The 18068-nt window shown below is 38.0% G+C and overlaps 1 protein-coding gene across 21 annotated transcripts in view; it reads left to right on the top strand.

Moving 5' to 3' along the window:
- LOC131425391 (sex determination protein fruitless) overlaps positions 1–18068 on the top strand; it is a 761905-nt gene that overhangs the window by 406305 nt on the left and 337532 nt on the right. The gene's annotated exons all lie outside the window — the stretch shown is intronic.

The raw sequence follows: 18068 nt of genomic DNA, 5'->3' as shown, positions 1-18068 counted from the left end.
TTTCTACGGAAGCCAAACTGAGTATCTGACAACAAACCGTTCGTCTCGACCCAAGTGTCGAGACGTCGTAGAATAATTTTTTCGAACAATTTTCTGATGCAGGACAACATCGCGATGGGTCTATATGAGTTGTGATTGGAAGCTGGTTTCCCCGGCTTTTGAATGGCGATAACTTTCACTTGCCTCCAGTCAGGTGGAACAATATTTTGCTCAAGAAGCTTGTTGAACAATTCCAACAAACGTCTTTTTGCGAGGTCGGGCAGATTCTTCACCAAGTTGAACTTAATTCTGTCCAACCCAGGAGCGTTATTGTTACAAGACATGAGTGCTATGGAAAATTCCATCATTGAAAAGGGGCTATCAATGGAACCATTATTTGAAAAAGATTCCCTAATAATGCTATGCGTAAGAACAGAATCTGGACAAACTTTCCTCGCAAAATCAAATATCCATCGGTTCGAGTATTCCTCACTCTCATTTCCTACGTTACGATTCCTCATTCGTCTGGCCGTATTCCAAAGAGTGCTCATTGAGGTTTTTCTTGACAAACCTTCGACAAAATGTCTCCAATAGCTACATTTCTTGGCCCGAAGTATGCTCTTGTACTTGGTTTCTAAAGTCAAGAATTTTTCAAAATTCTGAGGAGTTCCTCCTCCTCGTTTTAAAAACGTCTTGAAGGCATTTTGTTTCGCGTGCTTAGCATCTGAGCACTCTTTGTCCCACCAAGGGTTTGGAGGCCTTCTGTTAGACGATGGACCAAGAAATCGTTTGGTTTGGGCTTGTTCTGCGGCCTCCAGAATCGAACAAACGAGGAAGTCATATTCTTCAAGTGGGGGGAGCTCTTCCATTGAAGTTAAGGCACTTGAAATATTACTTTGGTATTTAATCCAGTCAATATTTTTTGTCAAATCATATGGAATATTAACCGAATTAGCAATGCCTTTGTTACTGCTAATTGAGATGATGATTGGTAAATGATCGCTACCGTTTAAATCAGGAAATACTTTCCAGGTGCAATCTAGTCGAATTGAAGTCGAGCAAAGAGATAAATCTAATGCACTTGGACGTGCAGGAGGTCTTGGGATCCGTGTCATGCTACCCATATTTAGTACCGTCATGCTAAAATTGTCGCAAATATTATATATTAGAGATGATCTGCTATCATTGTAAACGGAACCCCACATCATTCCGTGCGAATTGAAATCTCCTAAAATCAAACGTGGAGCAGGAAGGGCTTCGACAATTTCATTAAGCTGTCGTTGTCCAACTTGAGCTCTTGGAGGAATATATACTGAAGCAATGCAAATGTCCTTTCCTTTAATGTTTATTTGACAAGCAACAACTTCTATACTAGAAGTCGAAGGAATATTTAATCTATAAAAGGAATAACATTTCTTAATTCCTAAAAGCACTCCACCATACGGAGAGTCTCTATCGAGACGTATAATGTTAAAGTCATTAAAATTTAAGGCTATGTTTGATGTAAGCCATGTTTCGCACAAAGTAAATACATCACATTTTTGACTATGCAACAAAACTTTAAATGAATCAAGTTTTGGCATGATGCTTCGACAATTCCACTGCAGAACAGTGATTGAATCATTTGCGGCGGATGATAAATTATCCATCAAATGATACAAAACCTGAAAGAACTGGCCATTGAGCTGATAACTGTTTCAAAAAAGTTCTAGCTATTGGAAGGAATGCCGTTATGATAGTCTTTAGAGGTTCAGAAATATTGAATGCTGCGAAAATCCATTCTACAATTTCCGAAAACTTAAGTAATCCTGTTGGTGAATGTGAAACGGAGCCCACTGGATTATTGTCTTTTCTTGAGCTAGTTCCTGGATTGGTTTGTGAATTTGACAAACCAGGAGGCACAGTTTTTGGTTTTAAATTTGGCTTTTTAGCTTTAACACGGGGATCTTTTTTTGAAGATGTAATTTTAGGTGTCTTTTTAGGTATTTTGTGGTTTGTTAATCTCCTCTTAACAGACCCTTGAGGAGTGACAAACGAGGTATCTTCACTATTTCCGTCGGAGTCAGATTCCTCTGGCTCCATAAGATTTGAAAAACCGTTTTCGGTTTCCAAGGGGGAGACATGTATGACCGTTTTAAGCATTTCTGCATATGTGCGCTTAGACCGTGCTTTTAAAGAAAGCTTCATTTTGTCTTTACGCAACTTAAATGCAGCGCATACTGAAAGATCATCATGAGGTCTCTCCCCACAATAAACACATTTTTCAACATCTTTATCGCAAAGATTATCCTTATGAGGCCCTTGACATTTGATACATTTGGACTTATTACTACAGTAAGTAGCTGTATGCCCGAATTTTTTACAGTTCGTGCAATTCATAACATGCGGTACGAAAAGCCGAACAGGAAGACGAATTTTATCGATATAGACATGGCTAGGCAACGCAGATCCGGCAAATGTTACACGAAACGAATCTGAGGGACGATACGACTTTTTTCCATCGACAATAGATGCTGAGTACAATTGCTTGCACTCGAGTATCTTAACTCCCTCAAGCATGGAGTTTTTAAAACGACCAACTCCATTTTTAAGTAAATCATCGGCCGTCAGACTTGCTTCAGTCACAACACCGTCAATTTCCACCTCCTTCGATGGAATGTAAACTCGATATTCAACAGAAAATAATTTACAGGTTACAATTTCGTTCGCCTGTTTCAAGTCGTTGACAACAACTCGAATTTTATCTCTATTAACTTTACATATTTCTTTAACTTCTGAGAAATGTGATGTCAAATCCTTGGTAATTTGCATCAAATTTAAAATCTTTTCTTTTTTTCGAAGATAGACTATCCATGGCCCAGTGGTACCCTGTGGATAATGTTTAGCCCTCGGAGTATTTAAACTCTTACTAGTATCCGGAATCGGATTCGGATGATCTTCCATGAGATCATCCATTACATTAAATTTTTTTGTAAATTAATAATACCAAAATAAAAACTTATGTTTAGTAAAATTTCAGATATAAGAAATAAAAAATAAATTAAATTAAATCTACCTTGTAGCTGATGTCTCTGTTCCTTTATCGTGAAGAACGACGTGAAGCTCTTCCAACGATTTCCAATTGGCAGTCTTCTGCTGTTTCCAATTGGCAGTCTTCTGTCGTTTACTGCTATCTCAGTTGCTCTGCCGTCGTTGTGAACACCACTGCACTTGTTGGTGGCGATCAAATGCGATGCTTGCAGTGTAGCACCTCGCGATATATGCCGTCTCTTTTGATCCTACGCAGCGTACAAATTCTGGTACCTGGTAGATCAGCACTGGGTTGCTTTAGCACCTTTGTGCCTTTGCACCCCTTCGTCTTCGCACCTTTATGCGATGGCACCTCTGTGACTCGTCACTTCTATGCTCTCGCACCTCTGTGTTTCTACACCTCTGTGCGTATGAACGGGATGGCCTTCGTTGCTAGCTTTCCAGTCGGGAAACGCCCCGAATATTGCGTTTGCTATGGGCAGTTTACTACCTGAAGCTTAGAACTGTCTCGGTAGCAGCCGTTAACTCACGAGCCAGTACAATCGAAACACAACCTCTTCGCTTGAATGGTTTTTACTGAATGAGAACGCGGACTGTCACTGAGAAAGATAGCAAAAATGGAAGGAGTAAGTGAAAGAGCCGTGCGAAATGCAATCAGGAAGTTCGGCGAGGATAACACCTTTGAGGATAAACCGAAAACGGGTCGAAAAAAAGGTCCTGCTAACCCTCAGTTGGAAAAACGTATACTGAAAGCGTTCGAGCAAAAGAAGGAGGTTTCATTTCGGGATGTTGCCATAAAAGTGGGCACTTCGAAGTCAAATGTTCTTCGTGCTAAAGAACGTTTGAATCTTCGAACCTATAAGAAGCAGAAACAACCCATACGTAGTCCGAAACAAGAAGCATCGATCAGGCCGAGGGTTCAAAAGCCGTACAATACGATTCTTGCTGGAAATTTGAACTGCATAATCATGGACCGCGAAACCTACGTGAAACTCGATTACAAATCCTTGCCGGGACCACAATATTATACGGTGCGAGAAGGGCAAGTGTTAAACCAGTCCGAGACATCGATTGATGTCGAAAAAATTGGTAAGAAAGCTATGGTCTGGCAAGCAATTTGTAGCTGCGGTAAGATTTCGAAACCCTTCATCACCACTTTTTCAATGAATAGCGAAATATACATCAAGGAATGTTTACAAAAACGACTTCTACCCATGATTCGAAGCTACCAGGATCTTGTTGTTTTCTGTCCAGATCTTGCTTCTTGCCACTACTCGAAATCAACGGTAGAATGGTATACTACCAAAAATGTCACTTTCGTCCCAAAAGACATGGATTCACCAAATTGCCCACAACTTCGACCAATTGAGGAATTTTCGGCATTAACGAAGGCACATCTTGGGAAACATGTCTCGGCAGCCGAAACCATTCAACAGTTCGAAAAAGATTGAAAAAAAGTGTAAAAACTTGCCGCCAAGAAGTCTGTACGGAATTTAATGAGGAACTTTCGCCAGAAGGTATGCAAGCTAGTTTACAATGGCTAAGCAGCAGATGTTGAGAATAATATTCTGTTGTTGTAGTCCAATATTATCAGTATATCGAATAAAATTTGAATATCTAACACTGAATGTGAAATATTTACAGCGAAATTAAAGTGCGTTCATACTTTCTGAGACAGTCTTTATTGTTAACTTTCAAACCTTAGCAGAGAAACTATTCCTTTTTTTTAAACTTTTGTCTAAAAAATGACTTTTTTAAACTCTCATTAGAAACCGTGTTAATTGCGAAAACCGCGTAAATAAAAACTGTGTTAATTTCGGAATCTGTGTAAAAAAACCGTTTATAAAAGAACCGTGCGAAAAAAAAACTTGTAAAAAGAGACCTTAGTGTATTTGCTATAAAGAATTTTGAACAAACAGTGATTTTCCGTGTACAACGACACGCATTTTCCGTGCAAAGCACACTGTTAACGTCTGTTCTGTGGTCTTGGCGGTGCAAAATATTGGAACCAGACAGCCCGAGGGGCTCAGAACTGTCGGCCACTTCGCCGCACCGTAAGCTCTTCGCTTCCGACCGCTACCGATCTTGTACGACACGGAGTGTGATGTGATGAATGTAATTTGCTTCCTGCTGTGCACTGCGAATTGTGACCGTGGACCATGAAAGTCAGCACTTACACTGCTGAACAACAAGCACTCCAAAGCCCGCCGGTGGTACATCGCTTCCACGTGGGACGCCGGGAAGAGATCTATTAAACAGAGGTCACTTCTTTCCCACAGCGACCAACATGATGATATACAAACACGTGTTGCTCGGCCAGTTCGGTTCCTATTGTTCTGGCCGCAATGACTCATGAATTCGACCTGATGATAATGGCGAGGATAAAATCGTTGACTTTAACAAGCCAACAAGCTTGTTAAATTTGCGAAAGTATAACAGAAAACTGTTCCGGTCGTTTCAGCCCCACCGAAGTAATGCGGTGGTAAACAAATTTCCCGTTCTGCCATTCTCGCTGCAGTTTGCGGTGAACAACTTTTTCACCACTCGGGAAAGTTATGAATTTTCCAATTTATGATATTTTCCTCGGTTTAATTCTACTAGTTCACTTCCTTTTGTTGTTTTATTCCCTATTATGACCCATCGACAAACACGTCACGTATTGAAATGGCAGAGATCCAGCATTTGCCTTGTTCCTGTTTCTGTTCCTGTTCCGGTTCCTATCGACGTCGTCAGCGTTTGTGGGAAGCAATAGTTTTATGTCGTGATGGAGCCGAACCTAGCTGCTTATTGAAGGTTTACGACTTGCCGTAATTCCAGGAAGACCAACTTGGTCGTCCTCTGTTCGACTTCTCACACCTAGCCTAGCCACCTTACGGTTGACTTAAGACTGGCACGTGCACCGGCACTACTTCCTGGGAAGCTTCTGTGGGACTACTGCAGATGCACTTCAGGAATAGTGTGCCCGTAATAATATCATCTCGGATCGTGGCTCAAGGTCTTTCGGTGTGAGGCAATAGAACATGATTGCACATATTTATTAGAAGGAAAGTGTGTGTGTGTGTGTGTGTAGAGGAAAAAAAGGTCTACCGTCACTGGTATGTTGGGTATTATTACTATCCTCGTTGGACTTAGTTCTGTTGCGGTTGAATGACCCTCAGTGTCAGGTGTACCGAGCAGCAGTTATTTGTTCCGGAGCTCGGCCAGTCCATCTGTGGAGGACGATAAGAGTTGGTTTATGCCGGTCAACATCTCAATGCAATGTTTTCGGATCCACCCATGGATGGATGCCGAGCTTGCAACAGAACGATTCGATTGTTATTATCTCGGTTTGCTGGTGTTTGCCTGATGCACTGCTTTCCTGCTGAAATAATACCCGTTTCGTGAAGTACCGTCAACAAGGAAGGAGCGAACTGGAAGGATTGCTAAAGTGCGAGAAGATAAATAAGGTTCATTCGGGAGTAGTAATTCGGGTGGGCTGAAGAAAGTCGTACTGTATTTCGAAATATAACTGAATGCAGTGACTTTCGCGGAGCAGAGAAATTGAGTTTTAACTTTTCATGGGATGTATCCTTTCTGAGAATTTATACAATGTGACCATATTCATGATCATCCAATTACAGGGACATTACGGTTGCTCGGATTTGTCGTTTCTTGCAGTTTGGTGCGTTCCTAGGCAACAGAATCAATCAATTTGATATTTTGCTTGCTTTTTTGGCAGTTCTATAAAAAAGTGTAGAAACTAAGTTTCTGTTTATCGATATCTCTCATAATTCAGCGAATATTCTGATGTAGATTTGTAGCCAACACTACCAGAATGCTTGCAACATCTTGAACAAAGTGTTAGGGATTCTGTTTGAAACAGATCGTCAAGTGTTTTCTACGATTTTTTGTGGCATATAGATTTTGATTGCCGCCCACTTTGGTCCTCGCTGTTGAAAAATGTTCACTTTTACATGTAACGATGGTGACAGTTGGTTTGACAACTTTGACATTATGACATGCGAGTACTTTTGATTTTCGAGATGCACGAGCAAAATTTTAACGCATTGCTGATCTTGCTTCGATGTTATTTCCAGAACTGAAAAGTAAACGTTAAAATCAAACAAAGAACAAACAAAATGGTTAAAGTCGGGGTAAAATTTCAACAACTTTGATATTATGGCATGCGAGTACTTTTGATTTTCGCGATGCACGAGCAAAATTTTAACGCATTGCTGATCTTGCTTCGATGTTATTTCCAGAACTGAAAAGTAAACGTTAAAATCAAACAAAGAACAAACAAAATGGTTAAAGTCGGGGTAAAATTTCAACAACTTTGATATTATGGCATGCGAGTACTTTTGATTTTCGCGATGCACGAGCAAAATTTTAACGCATTGCTGATCTTGCTTCGATGTTATTTCCAGAACTAAAGAGCGAATGTTAAAATCAAACAACGACCAAACAAAAAGGTTAAAGTCGGGGTAAAATTTTAACAACTTTGACATTATGACATGCGAGTACTTTTGATTTTCGCGATGCACGAGCAAAATTTTAACGCGTTGCTGATCTTGCTTCGATGTTATTTCCAGAACTATAGAGCAAATGTTAAAATCAAACAAAGACCAAACAAAAAAGTTAAAGTCGGGCTAAAATTTCAACAACTTTGACATTATGACATGCGAGTATCTTTGATTTTCGCGATGCACGAGCAAAATTTTAACGCATTGCTGATCTTGCTTCGATGTTATTTCCAGAACTGAAGAGTAAACGTTAAAATCAAACAAAGAACAAACAAAATGGTTAAAATCGGGGTGAAATTTCAACAACTTTAACGTTATGGCATGCGAGTACTTTTGATTTTCGCGATGCACGAGCAAAATTTTAACGCATTGCTGATCTTGCTTCGATGTTATTTCCAGAACTAAAGAGCAAATGTTAAAATCAAACAACGACAAAACAAAAAGGTTAAAGTCGGGGTAAAATTTCAACAACTTTGACATTATGACATACGAGTACTTTTGATTTTCGAGATGCACGAGCAAAATTTTAACCCGTTGTTGTTCTTGCTTCGATGTTATTTCCAGAACTAAAGAGCAAATGTTGAAATCAAACAACGACCAAACAAAAAGGTTAAAGTCGGAGTAAAATTTCAACAACTATGACATTATGACATGCGAGTACTTTTGATTTTCGCGATGCACGAGCAAAATTCTAACCCGTTGCTGATCTTGCTTCGATGTTATTTCCAGAACTATAGAGCAAATGTTAAAATCAAACAAAGACCAAACAAAAAAGTTAAAGTCGGGGTAAAATTTCAACAACTTTGACATTATGACATGCGAGTACTTTTGATTTTCGCGATGCACGAGCAAAATTTTAACGCATTGCTGATCTTGCTTCGATGTTATTTCCAGAACTGAAGAGTAAACGTTAAAATCAAACAAAGAACAAACAAAATGGTTAAAGTCGGGGTAAAATTTCAACAACTTTAACGTTATGGCATGCGAGTACTTTTGATTTTCGCGATGCACGAGTAAAATTTTAACGCGTTGCTGATCTTGCTTCGATGTTATTTCCAGAACTAAAGAGCAAATGTTAAAATCAAACAACGACCAAACAAAAAGGTTAAAGTCGGGGTAAAATTTCAACAACTTTGACATTATGACATGCGAGTACTTTTGATTTTCGCGATGCACGAGCAAAATTTTAACGCATTGCTGATCTTGCTTCGATGTTATTTCCAGAACTGAAGAGTAAACGTTAAAATCAAACAAAGAACAAACAAAATGGTTAAAGTCGGGGTAAAATTTCAACAACTTTAACGTTATGGCATGCGAGTACTTTTGATTTTCGCGATGCACGAGTAAAATTTTAACGCGTTGCTGATCTTGCTTCGATGTTATTTCCAGAACTATAGAGCAAATGTTAAAATCAAACAACGACCAAACAAAAAGGTTAAAGTCGGGGTAAAATTTCAACAACTTTGACATTATGACATGCGAGTACTTTTGATTTTCGCGATGAACGAGCAAAATTTTAACGCATTGCTGATCTTGCTTCGATGTTATTTCCAGAACTGAAGAGTAAACGTTAAAATCAAACAAAGAACAAACAAAATGGTTAAAGTCGGGGTAAAATTTCAACAACTTTAACGTTATGGCATGCGAGTACTTTTGATTTTCGCGATGCACGAGTAAAATTTTAACGCGTTGCTGATCTTGCTTCGATGTTATTTCCAGAACTAAAGAGCAAATGTTAAAATCAAACAACGACCAAACAAAAAGGTTAAAGTCGGGGTAAAATTTCAACAACTTTGACATTATGACATGCGAGTACTTTTGATTTTCGCGATGCACGAGCAAAATTTTAACGCATTGCTGATCTTGCTTCGATGTTATTTCCAGAACTGAAGAGTAAAGGTTAAAATCAAACAAAGAACAAACAAAATAGTTAAAGTCAGGGTAAAATTTCAACAACTTTGACATTATGACATGCGAGTACTTTTGATTTTCGCGATGCACGAGTAAAATTTTAACGCGTTGCTGATCTTGCTTCGATGTTATTTCCAGAACTAAAGAGCAAATGTTAAAATCAAACAACGACCAAACAAAAAGGTTAAAGTCGGGGTAAAATTTCAACAACTTTGACATTATGACATGCGAGTACTTTTGATTTTCGCGATGAACGAGCAAAATTTTAACGCATTGCTGATCTTGCTTCGATGTTATTTCCAGAACTGAAGAGTAAACGTTAAAATCAAACAAAGAACAAACAAAATGGTTAAAGTCGGGGTAAAATTTCAACAACTTTAACGTTATGGCATGCGAGTACTTTTGATTTTCGCGATGCACGAGTAAAATTTTAACGCGTTGCTGATCTTGCTTCGATGTTATTTCCAGAACTAAAGAGCAAATGTTAAAATCAAACAACGACCAAACAAAAAGGTTAAAGTCGGGGTAAAATTTCAACAACTTTGACATTATGACATGCGAGTACTTTTGATTTTCGCGATGCACGAGCAAAATTTTAACGCATTGCTGATCTTGCTTCGATGTTATTTCCAGAACTGAAGAGTAAAGGTTAAAATCAAACAAAGAACAAACAAAATAGTTAAAGTCAGGGTAAAATTTCAACAACTTTGACATTATGACATGCGAGTACTTTTGATTTTCGCGATGCATGAGCAAAATTTAAACGCGTTGCTGTTCTTGTTTCGATGTTATTTCCAGAACTGAAGAGTAAATGTAAAAATCAAACAAAGACCATACAAAAAGGTTAAAGTCGGGGTAAAATTTCAACAACTTTGACATCATGGCATGCGAGTACTTTTGATTTTAGCGATGCACGAGCAAAATGTTAACGCGTTGCTGTTCTTGCTTCGATGTTATTTCCAGAACTAAAGAGTAAATGTTAAGATATAACAACGACCAAATTAAAAAGTTGAAGTCGGGGTAAAATATCTATATATAAATAAAGAAGGATGTAAATTGCACAACGGACTGCCACCAAACTTGGCACAGATACTTCTTACTACTCAGAGATGGTCATAAGCAGTGATGCCGTCCCTACGGATTCATCCGTAGATCTACGGATTTCTGCCTTTTCTACGGTTCTCCGGATGAACCTCTTTAAATCTACGGATTTTGCATTATTGCTCCAGATATCTACGGAAAATAATTAAATCTCGCGTTTTTTTTCTGAAAACGGCCAATGATCCATCTGTCGAGTTTCACTTTGAAGAAAGCTTCTGGAAGACTTGCCGCTATCAAAATTTTCGTCTTGTTGATTTCAATACTTCAGAAATTACTCTTCAAAGTTTACACACGGGGTTAAATAAACGATATAATAATAAGAATTTTGTGCAAATATATCAGTTTGAGTACACTTGAAACCAAATCTACGGATTCCACATCAGGGAAAACTGGTATCACTGGTCATAAAGGTATTTGTATAGAGATGAGATGAGAATCGATACATTTTGAGGACCATAGAAACATTTTTCATACCTTAGATACAAGGATTACAAGGAAGGTGGATGTAGTAAGGGCCTCTAAACAGAGGGGTGTAATGTTTGTAACGACATAACTCTTAAATTACTACACGGATTGTCACCAAAATTCACACACACATATTCTTGCTCTTCAAAGATGGTATTTTTATAGGGGAGGGAGTGTAACAAGTGTCGATATATTGCACAACTTGGATATGATTGTAAGAATATTCGTGTGGGGTGGATGTAGTAAGTGCCTCTAAAAATTCAAAATATTATCCTAAATTCTTGATCATATTTTTGATGAAATGGTGAAAGAATTATGTTGCTGTCGTTAATACGGGCGAGATATTCACGATTAAGTTCTGCCTATTCTTCCATTTGGCTAATTTTGAAAAGGCACCCCATAGTAAAGTAAGTCGTATTCACGACAAAAATAAGTCCGAATACGAAACATTAAAATTAACCGAATCTATAAATAGACTCTGTTGCACGTTTCCTAGCTTCAGTCTATGATAATTCATGAACGGAGAAACATCGATGCCATCTACGCCAGGACAGTGGAACTACAGCCGTGACCCGGCATTATTCTGGGCTTCAGTCGATGGCGAATATGACGTTCCATTACTCAGGCCGAAACGTAGAAAATAGTTAGTACTTTTGTGAGCTTATCTGCTGTTATGCATTCACAGTGTGAAGTTCGCTTCAAACAATAGTGATTGCATCATCCAGCTTCTGATCGTTTGCATAGGATAAAAAGAAAACGAAAGTGGACAACGATGGGGAACGTAATACAAAATCAGCTGTTCTAATGGTACTTGAAGAACCATTAACCCTTAATTGCATGATTTTTCAAAAACAGATGGAAATTTTGTTTTCGATAGTTTAAGTAGTCCAGAATACGGGAAAAATACTAAGAAAATCCCCCGGCAAAACTACCCCGTCAGTGGTGAAAAAACAGTTTGTCCCATATATGGGACATTGTGCATTAAATTATCTGAAAATCAAGAAAATCAAAAGTTTATTTTATTTTGAATTATTAGTATAGTAAGTTACAAAACAAAAAAAATCAAATTATTTCTTAAGTATAGAGCGCTAATGGATTTTTTTTTAATAGCAGAAATCAGCTGTGTACGAAATTCTCGTTAGGTTTATGCCGCTAACTTCTCTCGATATGAAGGGAATTCGTTGAGAATGCGTCCCAAATATGGAACATCATGCAGTCGGGGAAAATATACATTACAACGCTTTGTAGTTTTTTTTAATGTGTGTCCCATATTTGGGAATCAATGCAATTAAGGTTTAAGATTACTTCTTTTCAAATCAAAGGTAAAAATCATCATTTTAGTGCAAATCTAGAATAATTTTATGAGTTTTGTGCACTTTTCGTAGTGCGAAATTCGTTTGAGTAAAATGTTCCGAACAGTGTTTAATATCGTAGAGAATTTCACAGCTTGGCCCTTCTGAATGCCAGAAATGAATCCCGTACTTGAAAGTTTCTTTTACTGAAATATGAAAAAATCGACATCAAAACTTTATATGTTACTATTTTAGTGCAAATCTAGAATAATTTGATTAGCTTTGGGCACTTTTCGCTGTTCGAAATTCGCACCAAACAAACATAAATAAAGTTAGCATTTGGTTGCAACTCATTTTAGAATAATGTTCCGAACATTGTTGAATATTGTAGAGAACTCCACAATTTGACCCTTCTGAATGCCATAAATGAATCCCGTACTTGAAAGTTTCTTTTACTGAAATATGAAAAAATCGACATCAAAACTTTATATGTTACTATTTTAGTGCAAATCTAGAATAATTTGATTAGCTTTGGGCACTTTTCGCTGTTCGAAATTCGCACCAAACAAACATAAATAAAGTTAGCATTTGGTTGCAACTCATTTTAGAATAATGTTCCGAACATTGTTGAATATTGTAGAGAACTCCACAATTTGACCCTTCTGAATGCCAGAAATGAATCCCGTACTTGAAAGTTTCTTTTACTGAAATATGAAAAAATCGACATCAAAACTTTATATGTTACTATTTTAGTGCAAATCTAGAATAATTTGATTAGCTTTGGGCACTTTTCGCTGTTCGAAATTCGCACCAAACAAACATAAATAAAGTTAGCATTTGGTTGCAACTCATTTTAGAATAATGTTCCGAACATTGTTGAATATTGTAGAGAACTCCACAATTTGACCCTTCTGAATGCCATAAATGAATCTCGTACAGCGTTTTGGTAGTTTGTTTCATTCAAATATTAAGATGTATGAAACATTGAAATACATGGACGATTGTACGACTTGTGGTACGATTATATTTATGTAATGATTTCTTCTAGGTCAAGGCACAAACTTACCAATTACTTTGATCGGCGCCTTTCTTCCTGGAGTACAAACGTAATCATCCGTAAAGAAATGGTCCTCTCCAAGACTGCAAAGTCACTAACGGTCCTTTACAGCACAGCAAAAGAACTTATTTAGGAAACTATTTTAAACTACCGCTCTAATTCCTAGAATACAAACCCAATTTTCTTAAACCGAATGGTTCTTTTTTGGAGTACAAAATTTTAAACGGTCAAACGGTATCAAATCAGTTAATTTCTATACAAATTTCGAATGCAGTCCTACGTCAATCTTGAGGCTATGTCTCTGATTTTACCTACTACAAGTTTTAATGGCAATTTTATATCTTTAGTGGAAATTTTTGTTACGGTAGCTTATTTGTGACCAATTTGCAACACAACATTTGAGTTATTGTTACTAATAACTAACCTCTTACTCAAAAAACGCAGTTTTGGCTAGTAACTAGCGACATATAACAGATCAGTTAAAAATAAGTTGTCGTTACACTGTAATGTCATGCTGAAATAATTTATCTCTCCACAACATGCAAATAACTTGTTTTCAGCAAACTAGCTGAAGCTTACTCATTAATAACATTGTACACATTGAATGATTTTAGAATGATTTATTATCAGCAAACTTGATACGACGTAAAAATTTTATAACGATTTTTGAACAGTCGAACGAAATTCAATTTACATGATCATATAAATAAAAATAAATTTTTTTAAATATAAAAAAATCTAAAATTACCCTACGTTTCAAATACTAAAAAGTAATCCATGTGCACTACTATATTATTATTTCCGAGCACCCTGAAGCAGTCCGGGCCCTGAAAAAGTTCGGTCTCTTCATAGTGAAATTTTTGTCCTACTACTTTCAAATAGTTGAAGAGGCATTCAAGGGAATCAGAACTGAATGATAAAATCTACTCGACTCCGCATAGTAATCCATTGAAATCGCTTTGCACTCGGGTTGTGTATAACGCCTAATGCTACGAGCTTTTGCTTCTAAAAAAATAATGAAATCTAAGCTTCACCAAAGTCCACGAGAAAACTTGTGTTTTTTTTTACATTCTTTCTCTCTTCTCCGCACGTCTTCTATCAAGCAGGTCTCTCAGTCGAATAATAACACGCGTTACGCACTCGTTTTTACGTCTGTGCGGTGTTTCAATTGAGCTGGTAAAAAGAATATAGATGTGATTGGAGCTCCTACGCCAGAGAGAGTGAACAAAAAAACGATACTATTACAACAGCATACTACTATTCCACGTGTGCTCTTGTAATGTTTACCACTCTCTTGTTCGGATCAATTCTCTTTGTTCTCTCTGCATACTTCACTTACGACAATAGCCGAAACTCGTCGTTCTCTCGCGATAAGATGTTTAATTTGTGCGCCGATAGTTCGTGTAATTTTTTTCCGAACCGTGAGGTGACTGAGGAGAAGTGCACCTACCTCAACGAGACTCATCGATTGCCGGCCGTGTTTCCCGTTTCCAGTCCACGTGTTGGGCCGGGCGCTATCAGTCGCACACATGGACGCGGACGTAGGTCGAACGTTCGTCGATTGGTGATGTATTGGATTTTGCTAACCGTTGTTCCGATGTTTTTGTGATTGCCGTCTCTCTCTTCTGGCGCTTTGCCAAAAGACAGAACGGAGCCCTTCTCTCAGTTGTCTCAGCTGTTTGGCATATTGGCTTTGCCGCTCAGTTTTCGTCAAAAATTTGCCTGCCGTGAGGAGCTGGACAGGGTTGGCAGATTGTTTCGGGTAGACGAGAGCCTTTTCTTTTCCAAGTGTCATTTGAAACTAATTTACACAAACCGAAAGCATAAACACTTCCGGTGAAACTCTCAACGGGTGAGCACGTTGCATCGTGTTAGTCCGGAGAAAATTCGAGTATCTCGCAAGAAAGAAAGGATTTTCAGCCGTACTTTGACAATTCGACGCAGCCACACAGCGAGATTTTCGCTTGTAGTCAAGTGAAAATAAAGTCCATTGGACTATAAACGAAAATTAACTGGCAATATAGCCTTAGTTGCTGTGCCATCAATTCGGCGTCATCTCAAGTGAGGTGACGCCAACCAGAAAAGAAGTAGAAGAAGAAAGCATAATGTACTCCTTAAGGGGCGATTCATTACAAAAATACATTTCTTGTTATGTGAATTTGATTGTCCACTACTCAATAAACGACAACCGTCCGTTCAGAGAATAAGGCACTGGTCTAACAAGCCAGATGTTCTTGACATGGACGAATTCTTAGAGCCCATAGGATTGTAACACTGGCCATGCCATAGTCCTGTACACCAACTAGGCTTCGAAGTCTTTCGAAACAGAAGGTCACGTTCCTCAATGGAATTATTCTTTGCTGTGACACCAGCTGGAAGTATTTACGTGTAAGCAAAAGTAGATTATTACATCTGACAATATTCGGAATTCAATATTTCCGAACGATTTCGACGTAAATACGGTTTTCTTCTGAATAATCAGATTTCGTTTGAACATATCAATGTGCATTTCCTCTAAACAGTGACTCTTCACTGCCTCACATAACCTTAGATAAGAGAATTGCAGCATGATTTTGTCAGGCCAAGTCATTTTCTGAACGATTCACGCTATGAAAACAACAGGTATTTAAACCTCGGTTAATATTGCTAACGGCAAATTACAATTTCTCTTCGTTCACTCCCTCTTCCGATTATTGTGGTGGGGGGCGGCCCGTTTGGCATAAGGTTAATACCGTTTGGCATAACGCCGTTTGACAGAATGGTTATTTGGTAAAACAGTTATTTGGCATAATGGTCATTTGGCATAATGGTCATTTGACATAATGACATTTGTCATAATAATAATTTGATTCGTAATATTTCAATCTAATGTAAATTTTCGTTTATTTTTCGATCGAGTGATATTTTGCAAGGAATACTCGAACGAAATGTGTGAATTTTATATTCGGTCCGAATATTTCGATAATATTATGTGAAATAGCATTATTATTTTTTATTTTTAAAATTCTGTAGACTGTCATTTTATATAAGCAACTCATTTGGTGCTAGCACAATCTTCTGTTCGTCATAGATGATTCAAGTCGAGACGGCCGAAGGCCGCGAGTGCGCCGGCGACTGCGGTGGGGGAGGGGGGGGGCGGGGCAGCGCTCCGCAGAAATCACCTCTGTCTAGTGGCGGGCGTTTGCCCGGAATACCCAAAGCTAGGAGCTATCCCTCAGTTCGGTCCGAACGAGCGGCAGCGAGGTCGAACAACAGGTCATTAAAAACGATGAGGCGTAGCCGCATTAGATTTTACAAAATTTCAGTAAATGATAACAATTTCCATTAAGCAGCATGTTCATCTGTTATGCCAAATGACTGTTATGCCAAATGACCATTATGCCAAATGACCATTATGCCAAATAACCATTATGACAAACGGCGTTATGCCAAACGACTTTATGCCAAACGTGGTAGCCCCATTGTGGTGCGACTATAAAAAAGTTCATTCGTTCTCCAGTACTGACCGAAAGTCGATGGTTTGGGAAACAAAGAGCTAAGAGGTAAACGTGGAAACAGCCTGCTAAGCTTTAGAATAGAAAGTAAACAACGAGAAACTGTCACCTTCTAATATGGCCAATTGAAAAATCATCCAAAAAGCTTCAAATGAGCGTCCACTAGTTGGCGTCTAACAATTAAAGTTGTGCTGTCACATATTTAGTTCATTGTTCAGAGATTTAGTATGCAATAGAGTACATTTTATAACACTTTCATTTATTTTAGACAACCATGCGTCTCCATTGATAGAAACACTCTTAATGTTTTGATAATTTTTAGACGTTTCAACACATTCGTTAGGAGCCACCATTTAAAAGTTAAAAGATACATTAAACAATTATGTATATGACCCTTCCGAAAGTGTTGCCAATAAGCTGAACGCAATTGAGTCCAGGTTGGCTTTTGTTTTGATTTGTTTAAAGAATTCAGTGTTCTCGCCGCTTGTTTGCTTGCTTGGTTACCATTGATTTTTTTGTGATCCGAAATCTGGTTCCGGAATGCAGAGCGAAATGTGTTATTGGTTCATTTAGAGCGACGATGAGAAAAATCTGTTTCAATCTACCTAGTGGTGCTATATTTTCATCAATATTCTTCAAAAAACTTATAATGGAATATCAAGTATCTCAAACAAGTTTGGGCATACATTAGCATAACCTTTTCAATGTTAAATAGTTTCAACCCAAATCAATTTTTCGTTTTTAGTCTTTTCTCACCCTGTTGTCCCGGAGTCGGAAGTGAGATCTGAACAACGATCAAAAGCACTCTATTTTTATATTCGTTGACCCTTTTATTTCAGTCCAAGATTATGAAAATCGACTTAGCTGTTTCTGAGTAAATGAAGAGAGTTCCGCTCTTGATTTTTCGACTACTATTTCCGGTGCTCTTGGAACCGGTAACTGAAAACCGCCATAGCTGAAATCCAGCAACTCTACACACTAAGATTCAATTCCGTTGTTCGGTAATTTTTTTGACGAAAACTTTCGGTAATCTATAGAAATTACCGATATTTCGGTATATGAACGTCATTTTACAAAAAATATGCAAATTTTTACCGGACGATCAGTTTTCTTTACAGAGTTCTGTAAATAGATATACAATTCATACGGTAAATCTGAATAGTCGCCGAGTACGGTAAAACCCATACCGTCCGTATGGTAAAATAATCTTCCAATAACCGAACTTCTGTAAATACTG

Source organism: Malaya genurostris, chromosome 1, assembly GCF_030247185.1.
Source record: "Malaya genurostris strain Urasoe2022 chromosome 1, Malgen_1.1, whole genome shotgun sequence".
Lineage (NCBI taxonomy): Eukaryota > Metazoa > Arthropoda > Insecta > Diptera > Culicidae > Malaya > Malaya genurostris.
The sequence above is the reverse complement of the archived record's forward strand: the minus strand, read 5'-3'. Positions and strand labels throughout refer to the sequence as shown.